The sequence below is a fragment of the Thalassophryne amazonica genome, chromosome 18 (genome assembly GCF_902500255.1).
Source record: "Thalassophryne amazonica chromosome 18, fThaAma1.1, whole genome shotgun sequence".
Classification (NCBI taxonomy): Eukaryota; Metazoa; Chordata; class Actinopteri; order Batrachoidiformes; family Batrachoididae; genus Thalassophryne; species Thalassophryne amazonica.
Genome location: NC_047120.1, coordinates 40,357,616 through 40,369,108, shown reverse-complemented (window position 1 = coordinate 40,369,108; position 11,493 = coordinate 40,357,616). Strand labels below are relative to the sequence as shown.

At 40.6% G+C, this 11,493-nt stretch overlaps 1 long non-coding RNA gene across 1 annotated transcript; it reads left to right on the top strand.

Moving 5' to 3' along the window:
* The first annotated feature begins 2,065 nt into the window (after positions 1 to 2,065).
* Positions 2,066 to 3,298, top strand: LOC117530289. The gene is made up of 4 exons (XR_004566290.1): positions 2,066 to 2,274; positions 2,676 to 2,861; positions 2,957 to 3,114; positions 3,239 to 3,298. It is a non-coding gene; the product is annotated as an uncharacterized LOC117530289 (long non-coding RNA).
* The last annotated feature ends 8,195 nt before the right edge of the window (positions 3,299 to 11,493 follow it).

Sequence of the window (11,493 nt, the reverse complement as noted above, 5' to 3'; positions counted from 1 at the left end):
TGTGACCACCATTTGCCTCATGCAGTGCAACACATCTCCTTCGCATAGAGTTGATCAGGTTGTCAATTGAGTTCATCTCATACAAAATGGGAGCAAAACCAAAAGTGTTGCATTTATATTTTTGTTGAGTGTAAATAAAAATAAACAAAACTGTGTTTTGCTTTGAAGTTATTAATTCAGACTGAATTCTATCATTCTATCTTGACTTGTCAGAGAGCCGTGCAACATTTGGAGCTGTGTGAACAGAACGGAGGATGATTCTCGTTTCTTTCTCGCAACAAGACAGGAGTCCCAGTTAGTAACTTTAATCTGCACAAAAGTGAATCACAACTCATATTCAGGGATGAAAGTGGTGAAAAACAAAAAAAGCTGAAACCCAAAATTACCCCCCAACACCACCTGCACAAAAATGTTTGAATTCTAGAAGCTCTGAAATGTAACGTGTAACTATTCCACACAATAAACTGGAGTGAGTGCTGAATCCATTTAGGTGAGAAAAAAAAACAAACAACTTTCCTTATTCTAATTAATTCCAGTGCGTACACGGAACGTCCTTGCAACGTTGCTGGGAGGTTACATTTTCGTTGCGCAATTGGGAACGTTCTGTCCACCTCCTGGCAACTTCCATCAGGAACGTTTATGTTGGGAAGGTGTCGTGACACGGACCCACAACAGGGGGCGCTAAGGAACGGACAATGGATAAGCCAACCAGTAACAATATAATGTTGTGAAAACACACAACGGAATACAGACAGAGATATGGATTGTCAATGAGACACCAGGTGACGTGTGGGCAGGCTCGAAGATAGAAGACCTCTGGCGAGAGATGAGCCGATTCCCACACAGCTTCCACCACCAGCGGGCCTGAAGAACACCGGAGCCGCCAAGTCCCGAGTCCCCAGGTGGCCTCTGCCTTCGGCTGTCGAACCTGGTACTGCTGGCAGAGAACAGAGAAAATCCAGGTGAGTGTGAATCCGCACACTCAGTAGTCCACTCACAGTAAATGTACTTTTTGGGAGGGAGCACCTCCACCTCCAATCACACACTCGTGCAGCTCCTGTGTAACCACTTAGCTGATATGGAGCGTGATGCGAAGTCGTCACGGTCACGCCCTTACTCCAGCTCTGACAAGTACACCACAGGGCAAACGGCTGCAAAGAAGAGTTCAGGTAGCAGAGAAATTACCGCAGAGAAGGTTACCTCTTGGTTGCTGATTTCTCGGCAGGGAGGTGGAGTTGTAGTCCGGCTTTTATGGTGATGTGGTGAATGAGTGACAGCTGGTGCTGATGATGAATGACAGCTGTCACTCTCCGTTGCTCCGACGCCCTCTCGTGCTTGAAGCCCGCACTCCAAGCAGGGCGCCATCTGGTGGTGGTGGGCCAGCAGCACCTCCTCTTCTGGCGGCCCACACAACAGTTTACTTGTTACAGTTTTTGGACGTTTCTTTGGAACGTTGTACTTACGTTGAGGGGACGTTCTATTAACTACATAATTCACCAGCCTTATCAATCTATATATTGATTGATAAGGCTGGTGAATTGGTATTGTTGTAAATTTAAATAAAGTGATTCCTGTATTTTCTTTCTTAACACTTATATTTTATAACTTGCTTAATTTTCCGAAAGTTTTCATTCTCAGGGATAGTTTAGTAAGCCTACCGTCCCGATGATAGTCTAGTCCGGATTGACCGGTCGATCGCATGGGGGGAACTCCCGCGGTTCATTCTATCTGCGCATGCGCAGGGTCAAGAGGTCGTGAGGAGCTACAGTGGAGATTGACGCGAGCGTATAATGGCGGAGGAAAAAGATCCCAAACTTATCATTTTCATCCAGAGTGGGAGGAAGATTATTTTTTTCGTTTATTCAAATGGCAAATCCATCTGCCTTATCTGCGATGCAAACGTGGCATTACCGAAGAAAGGGAATTTGGAGCGGCATTTTAAGACGATCCACAAGAGCTACGATGCTAGCTTCCCGGCTAAAAGCCGGCTTGCAGCACAACAGGCCGTTTTCCCCCGGACAAATACCACCAGTAAGGCTGCAACCACAGCTTCTTATCGTGCCAGCCGTGTTCTGGCAAAAAGAAAGAAATCATTCAAGGATGGTGAAATTGTGAAAGAAGCTTTCGTGGAAGCTGCAGATGTGCTCTTTGCCGACTTTAACAATCAGAAGGAGATCGTGTCTGCAGGATGTGCAGCTCTTAAGAAAGTCTGTTGCACGACGATGCGAGTTAATGGCGGAGGATATTGATCGGCAACTGAGGAATGATATTGAGGTATGTGAGTGTTTTTCTCTGCAATTCGATGAATCCACTGAAACTGTGGACGTGGCTCAGCTATGTGTTTTTATTAGAATGTTTTTTGACAACATGAATGTAAAAGAACTGCTGAGCATTTTACCTTTGAAAGGCCACACGAGAGGCACAGATATGTTTCAGGTTTTTATGGAATTTGTTAATAAGAGCCAGCTGCCCCTCTACAAACTCATTTCTATAACCGAGCTGCCAGCTCGATGCCATCTTAATGTATTTATACAAACAACCATGTCAACAAATTTCATTGCATGAGAGGCCTATTAACTGATCGAGTAGTTCTGTTGTGTTTATATACGTGTTCCTGCTTTCAGCAGCATTGTAGCTGTTTCATGTATACTAAACTTGAAGCAACTTTGTAACAGATGGTACACAGCAACGACTCGACAGACTGGAGTCAAAGGTGGACCGCATACTACAACTACTGGTGAGGAATCAGGCTGCTGAAGAAGCTGACTGCATTGGAGATAATGCAGGCCAGACTTAAAACAACGGAGGAGCTGGACCAATTCAGCAAAACGCTGGAGGACCAGGAGTTTAGGAGGACAGTGGTAAATTATTGTTCCTAACACTTTTGCAGAAGTGGTTATTTTCATGAAAGTTGCATATTGCCATTGCACACATACTTCTTTTTACTCTGTCATAGGTGAATCTGCTGAAACAGCTATCTGGATCAATGCTGAACTCCTTTGCCAGGACGATGCTCGGTGAAATTGGGATGTGGCTGTTGTGGGCTGGCGTCAGCCTCAAAGGATGGAAAGGGAAGAAAGCCCTGCAGCCTCTCACTCTCTAGAGTTTTGAAGAGTAAGTTATCAAGGTGTCTCACTGCATCATTTAATTTTAGTTAGCAATTAAAAAGAATTTTATCGTTTCTCCAGTTAAAAAAGAGGAAAATACAAGACCGTTTTTTATTTTGTTTTTGTGACAGAAGCCTTCAGCAACAAGATGGAAATTTTACCAGATGCTATTGATGATGCGTTAACTGAAACACTGCGCCATGCAGCAAAGGGTAAGTAGTTAAACTTTTATGGCATCAGCAACTCACAGGTGACTTGTACTAGCACCATGGCCACACCTAGTCATTCCCTTCAATCAAATCCCGGTCCAGTGTTGACTGTTTCAAGAGTAAAGACCGTGACCGGCTCACATGCACCCCAGCTCTTTGGAGCAATCTCTCTCTCTCAATCCGTTCCTCACATTCTGTATTCTCTTTCCGCAAACATCTTAAAACCTATCTGTGTGGGCTCACCTTCCCTCCATAGTGTAACTGTCACTCGACTGTGTTGACAATTGGAATTCATTCATTCATTATTGGTTTATTTGACAGGAACAGTGCATATTAATGAACGTACAATTGTTTATAGACAGTATATATACGAGGTCTGTCAATAAAGTATAGGTCCTTTTTATTTTTTTCAAAAACTATATGGATTTCATTCATGTGTTTTTACGTCAGACATGCTTGAACCCTCGTGCGCATGCGTGAGTTTTTCCACGCCTGTCGGTGACGTCATTCGCCTGTGAGCACTCCTTGTGGGAGGAGTCGTCCAGCCCCTCGTCGGAATTCCTTTGTCTGAGAAGTTGCTGAGAGACTGGCGCTTTGTTTGATCAAAATTTTTTCTGGCCGCACCGCGCCGGCTGCATCCCGACGCGCGGACCCGTCCGCACATCTTTCATTAAAAAAATCTCCTTTAACAGTGGAATATCAGGATAAAATGCTGAAACTGACTTCTTCTGAAACTTCTCTGTTCTCTCACGACGTCCTGGATCAATAGAGCCTGAAATGTGGAGGTTTTCAGCTTGAAACAGGCTGACGACGGCGCCTGGGAGCGCTGCGCGACGTCCCACTCCGTGGGAAGTCCTTAAAGCGACAGTATCACCTCAAAATCTCTCATCAGCCGTTAAAATTTTCACCGAAAACCAGCTTAATTTTTCGAACCATGTCCACTTCGATGTACCTCACAGGTTTAGAAAAAATTTTGATCAAACAAAGCACCAGTCTCTCAGCAACTTCTCAGACAAAGGAATTCCGACGAGGGGTTGGACGACTCCTCCCACAAGGAGTGCTCACAGGCGGATGACGTCACTGACAGGCGTGGAAAAACTCACGCATGCGCACGAGGGTTCAAGCATGTCTGACGTAAAACATATGAATGAAATCCATATAGTTTTTGAAAAAAATGAAAAGGACCTATACTTTGACAGCCCTCGTACACACACACACACACACACACACACACACACATATATATATATATATATATATATATATATATATATATATATATATATATATATATATATATATATATATATATATATATATATATATATATATATATATATATATATATATATATATATATATATATAGGGCACACACTTTAACGTAAATATGCCAGTTTTAGCATAATACTAATTTCCATCCGTAGTCTCCAGACATAAAATATAAAACACAGAGCATTTAACAAGCATAAAAACATTGATAATTTACAATATAATACACTGTCATATTTTAATATAACCCAGAGCCATATAAAGGAGGAGTTATCTGTTCCGGTCAAGATGGAGGTTAAAATGCTGTTGTCTCAATATAAAGTGCAGGAAAGTACTGAGGTAGAATTCAGTTGTAGGTGTGTACAGGTACAGTCAGTTTTATTATAAGATGCTGAATTAAAGTGCTTTGTCGCGATAGTAAAGTGCTCGATACAGCTGCCGTATCTCTGTAAAGTGCTGGTGTGCATAAGCTTACCTATGTTGTTGTGCGCGTGTATATGAAAGTATATTTCTTTCGCATGTCTTTAATTCGTAATGATTACAGGTTTGGTTATCTTTCAGCCATGTTTTAAGCTGTGTCTTGAATAAAGCAAATGTGGGGCTGAACCTGATTGTCGTTGGCAGAGAATTCCATGTGCTATTGCCCCTAATAGAGAGTACATTTTGAGCAAAGACAGTTTTTCAAAATTTGATCTCGCAATCACACCTAGCGGAGGATCTGGTGTTAATTTCATTGTTACTTTTCCTGTTAATATAGTTCCTCAGAGGGGGTGGGGCCAAATTGTGTAGGGACCTGTACACAGCACAATACATTTTAAATAGCATGAAATTCTCAAAACTTAAAAGCTTATATTTTTCTAAGATTGGACGGTGATGAGAAATCGTTTTTTTTGTTTTGTTTTGTTTTTTGGTCCAATATTTTTATGGCTTTTTTGTACAATTGTTCTACTGGTTTCAGTACAGTTGTTCCTGCAAAGGACCATGTTGTAATGCAATACTCTATATGTGACATGAAGATTTGGCCGCATCTATTGTAATAAACGGTCTTATCTGTTTAAAATTAGATCGATTGAACTTTACAGTGTGATTTACCTTTTTGATACGTTTTTTGAATGTAAGATTTGGGTCTAATATCAGTCAGATATTTGAATTGGTTCACAAGCACAGTTCTTCCCCTTCCAAGAAAACATGGGATCTGGCTAAATTAATTGGTCTTTTGGTGAACATCATACATACAGTTTTTTGGTGTTCAGCAGAAGACAATTTTTATGTAGTCATTTGTGTATTTTACATAGTGCATTTGTGAGGTCTACAGATATTTTGTCATTCTTTCCCTGGGTCAAGATTACTGCGTCATCTGCATACATTTGCATATTTAGTTCAGAGCACACATCGGGGAGATCATTTCTATACAGAAAGAATAATAGAGGGGCTAATATTGAGCCTTGTGGAAGACCAACATAACTAGGGAGATACGAGGATGTGGCACCATCCACAACAACACGCTGCTTTATGTTCGAAAGATAGGATTGAAACCATTGAATAGTATCCTCTGAAAAATTAAAATATGAATTGTAAAAATTGAGATATTGAATTAAGGATTCTGCATATTAATACATGGACTGGTTGAGCGCTTGAACTTCACTGTGCTGAGGGGACTGGCACTATAGAAGTTATTGTATAGTATTTTTATGAATGGTTTTCTTTGTTTTTTAGGCAAAGAAGGAGGATGAAAGAATTGGTACTGGTGTTAATGCTGACTCAGATGCTGGGGTGGATGAAGCCCTGGGCGACGATGTGGATGCCGATGCCATGGACCATTGTGTAGTGAATGATGACGCCATGGACGGCAGTGCCATGAGTGATGATGCCACAATTAGTCATGGGTCAGATGAGAAGTGATTCATTTTATACTGAGAACTTATGCCTCCCCCTCTGTAAGGTGCGGGGCAGACATGAAATAAGTGCCCAATTTTCCTTGCACAAGTTTTTTTCCTGGATGCCATGATCATCAACTCGACTTGACTGATGCTATGTTTGTTTTGATCCACCTTTGTGATCCACCCACCATTGTGGGAACAAATCAAAAGCTGTGTTCACCACGGGGACACGTTCGGCACTATTCAGGATTATTTGAGTTTTTTTTTTTTTTTTTTTTTTACCGATGACGAACAATGCGTAAAAAAATCTGACCGATGCAACTACATCGGTCCAAACCGGTCTGGATCCGGGACTGATGTTGCTGCTTTAAAGGGTGGGTGGTGGAGACATCTTCAGTTTTTGTTTAACGTTGACCCTTCTAGTTCATTTTATACTGAGAACTTATCCATGGCTTAATGCTATTGTAACTGTAATAATACTGGATGATGTCACCTGGCTTAGTACCTGAGAGATTGGAGTGTATTTTACCTGTTTCTATGACTGTATTATTTTATGTGTTTATTTATTTATGTAAGGTAAATTATTCTATTGAAGTTTTATTGCACTGAAGTCACTGATTGAGAAAAGAAATTTCATTTTCTAGTGTATACAATTGCACAGTGAAAATAACGAAATCTTTAAACCTTAATCATGGGTCACATCATGGATGAGAACTGATCCCTGGCTTAATGCTATTGTAATAATAGTGGAGGGCGGATGAGAACTAATCAAGTTACTGAGAACTTGTCCATGGCTTAATGCATTGCTATTGTAATAATACTTCTAAAGTAATAAACTTGCAATTTACAGACTCATGCAATGTTCACAGTGTTCCTTCGTGTTGGGGGACATTGCAACAACGTTGCAGCAATGTTGTCACAACCTCCTGAGAACGTTCTAGGTTGGTTGGTTGGCAGCGTTCTTGGGAACATTCTGGAGAGTCTACAAATGAACGTTCCTACAACGTTGTGATGCAGTGTTACTGCCACTTTGATGTAACGTTCCATTGTTAGCTGGGTTAGCGTCGCTCCCGTTTTTAAGTTATAAAATACATCTATCAACTGTTTCAGAAGACCATAAGAGGTCGGTTTAACATAGAAAAGGTAAATAATACTCACAGACGTATGCTCTTTAGGGTTTTAGCGGGGGAAAATTAAGCGAAAGAAATAAATAAATGACGCAATCGACCGAAGCATTGCTTCAATCTGCGAGCCACGCTTCGATTGGTTCAAGGTTCAAAGCAAAGCCGCGCTGCAGAAAAGTTGATTAAGGACCCGCTACAAGGTCTGTAATTAATGTATAGAAATTATCATTTTCATGACAAACACCCGCCAAAATAACGGCCACTCTGAAGGACCAATAACAGAATCGTTAAGCACAAAGCTTATTGATGTCGGTGGATCGAATCATTTTTTAACGATACCCGAAAGGAACCGGTTCTCGATACCCATCCCTAAACAACAACAATAATAGTAATAACTATCAATGCTACAATACAATTTTAGAGAAAGAGACAAAAGAACCTGATAAAGCAACACAACAGAAAAGATAAAACCAACTTACAATGAACATAAATAAATAAATATAGAAATAAATAACTATTTCCTGTGAACACTAGTGACTCGTACACCTCCACTTCATACCTGTTTTAAGTTTAAGGACAATTTGTTTTGGTCAACCCACATCTAAGCTGTGTTTTTACACAAGAAAAAATAAAATGCAGTTAACTGCACATTTGTGTCTTTTTTCATGAAAATATCTGATTAAAGATCACATATTAAACTTTAGTCAGGCCTTTAAAATACGTGGACTCTTGCTGTAATATGTTGTCACTGGTTGAGATAGTTGCTGTAGGCATCTAAAAATGCTCATAATCGGGTGAAACCTGATGGAAATCTCTTTTTGGTGTGTCGGTGATGTATGTATGTGCAAAAGAAAACAAAACACTACTCCAGGTATGTTTTTGACGAGAATATAACTTTGTTACAAGCTCAAATGTTGATGTTGCGTGATAAAGGCCTTTTAATAATAACTCAAAGAAAGAAGCTAACGTTAATACACGCTTTTCTTTACATTTGTTGTTATATGTATTTATTAATATCATTATTGTAGGGTTAAACAGCACTATTGTACTTTATACACTAGGTACCGGCTTTGTTTAACCTTGTTGGCTAGCAAGGTACGGCTGGCTAATTAATGGCTACATTAATGGTAGCTAATCTAGCTATAGTTAGCTTACTTTCGTGATTTACACTTTTATTTTATACAGTGTAAATTTTTAATGGTTCTTCAGTTTATGGGTTCTTTAATCGATACCAACAGATAGTATCTAAGTTTGGGGTTTCCATTAGAAAGCATGTAAAGTATGGATTTTATCTTCCTATAGTAAGCTAGCAGGGTGAACATGTTGAAGGTGGTTGTGAGTGCTGAGTTTAAACTGTCTACAAGACTGTCAACTGAATGGTCATGTTCCAAAAGTGACGCTAAGATATCAGGCAGTCCAAGTTCAATTGTAGTTGAAGAGTTGATGTGTCACCACGATGATAAATAAGGTTCTTGTTCCAGTAAACATGCCAACACAATGAGACTGTACATATAATAGGTGAGTGATCAGAGACCACTGACTAGGCATGATGTTAATATTTGTGACAGCGTTACTGCGAGTGAGGACCAAATCCAGGGTATTTCCACTCGTGTGTCGAGCCCTGAATGCATTGCTGAAATCCTAATGCATCCACAATTTCCATAAATGATTTGCAGAGGGGATCAGAATACTTATTTATATGAATGTTAATGTCACCAATAATCAGAATGTTATCTGCACTAGTTGACAAGTATGAGATAAACTCACCAAATTCATCTAAGAATTGAGAATATGGACCAGGGGGCCTATATACAGTGACAAAGTAATACAGCTGATTTTTGTTCTTGTGACCTTGGCAATACATAGCATCATGGGCAGAGCAGAGAGTCAGATGTTCAAACAAATTATATTTATCACCCCCAACAGCTAATAAACTAAACCTAGATTGATAAATTAGAGCAACACCCCGCCTTGCTTCGTACCATGAAGGACATGACTAAATGTGTACACCAGTGGGCAGGCCTCATTTAAGGGGAGGACAGCAGTAGGTTTAAGCCAGGTTTAACATGAGCCATTCATATCTAAGTGGTGTTCCATAATTAGATCGTTTGTCAACAGCAGTTTTAAGGACAGTGACATGTTAATGAGATGCAAACTAAGGACCTCAGTGGAGTTGACAATAGGGATTTGGGGGGTGGTTCGAGAGTAGTGCCTAAAAAATTACTATTATTGATCATTTTCCAGGGTACGTTTTCCACTTGAGAATAATAAGCGGGTCATAGGGCCCTCTCTTGACACTCCATTGCACAAGTGCATTTGGGGCATGTCAAACTCCACGTTACTATTGAGCACAAATAATGTGCAAGGCACAAAGGGGTTGTATTTAGCCTTTTAATTAATTATGGGTATGTTTTTGGGCACAATATGTATTACACCAGTCACAGTGACAGATGATCATAGATGACTGATTGTCTGCCTAGGTGGTTGCCATGAAGGACTCAAGGGGGTTACATGGTGTGGTGGATGCAGTAATGACCTGAGGGTGCCATCTGCCTTCAAGAGCCAAGTGTGCCAGAATCTGGCGCATTGTTATTTCCTTTTCAGGCTAAAGTGAGAGGTTTTTTGGCAAACAAAAGGGATCTATGCACAAACCAGTAATGTCAGCAAGCAGATAACTTGTAGGAGCAGCCACCAAAGCTCCCTGAGGTGAAGCAGTTTAGACCATTGTTCCTGTTAAACCTCCTCCTCCCCATGTTTACATTTGTTTTGCTTTTAATTTTATTTTAATTCAGTTTCATTGTAGTTTTGCAGGCTAAAGCATGTTACTGTGTATACAAGCAGGGAGTACATGCATTGTGAACCCGTTGGTGTAAAGTGTATCTGATTATTGCCCTGCATAAATTGCATAAAAACTGTACTTGAAGTTAGGTGTTTGGTCATTCATGGTCAAGTTGCTTTCTGCTGCCTTGCAATAGTGAAGCACCAGCACTGCCCCTGACCACACCTCATTTTTATATCAATAAAGGGCAAATATTCTAGCAGGTACAATAAGTCAAGTCTTGATAGGTAAATGACAAAGGCATCAGTTGGACACACACACACACTAACTGGTCACTTTATTATGTACACCTGTTCAATTGCTTTTTAACACAAATAGATAATCAGCCAGTCACATGGCACCAGCTCAATGCATTTAGGCATCTAGACGTGGTGAAGACGACTTGCCTAAGTTCAAACTGAGCATGAGAATGGGAGAAAGAGGATTTAACTGACTCTGAACGTGGCATGGTTGCTGGTGCCAGGCGGGCTGGTCTGAGTATTTCAGAAACTAATTTTCATGCACAACCATCTCTAGGGTTTACAGAGAATGGTCTGAAAAAGAGAAGACATCCAGTTGTGTGGACAAAAACGCCTTGTTGATGTCAGAGGAGAATGGGCAGATTGGTTGAAGGGGCGATCTGTCATTGCTGTCATGTCAATATTGATCAACATCTCTGAGGAATGTTTCCAACACCTTGTTGAATTCATGCTACAAAAAATTAATGCAGTTCTAAAGACAAAAGAGGTACAACCTGGTGTCGCAGACCGAACTTTCCCCCCTAAAAAAATCGGTCCACCCTGCCTTCACTGCGCATGTGTCATTTCTGTGCGTCAGCCGTGGTTCACCGATTATCACCTCATTTCTGCTTAAACCTGCACTCCAGTCATCATCTATCTCAGTGACAGATATCTGAAGCTTTTGTACAACAATCATTTTGACATAAATTCAGCATTATTTCATCATAAAAGACGGAGGAAGTGATCAGAGCGCCGCAGCCAGACGAGCTGTTGGTGTTGCCTTCACTGCGCCTCCGTCATTTCATAGTGTCAATAGCGACTCAGGCATTATCGTTTCTGCTTAC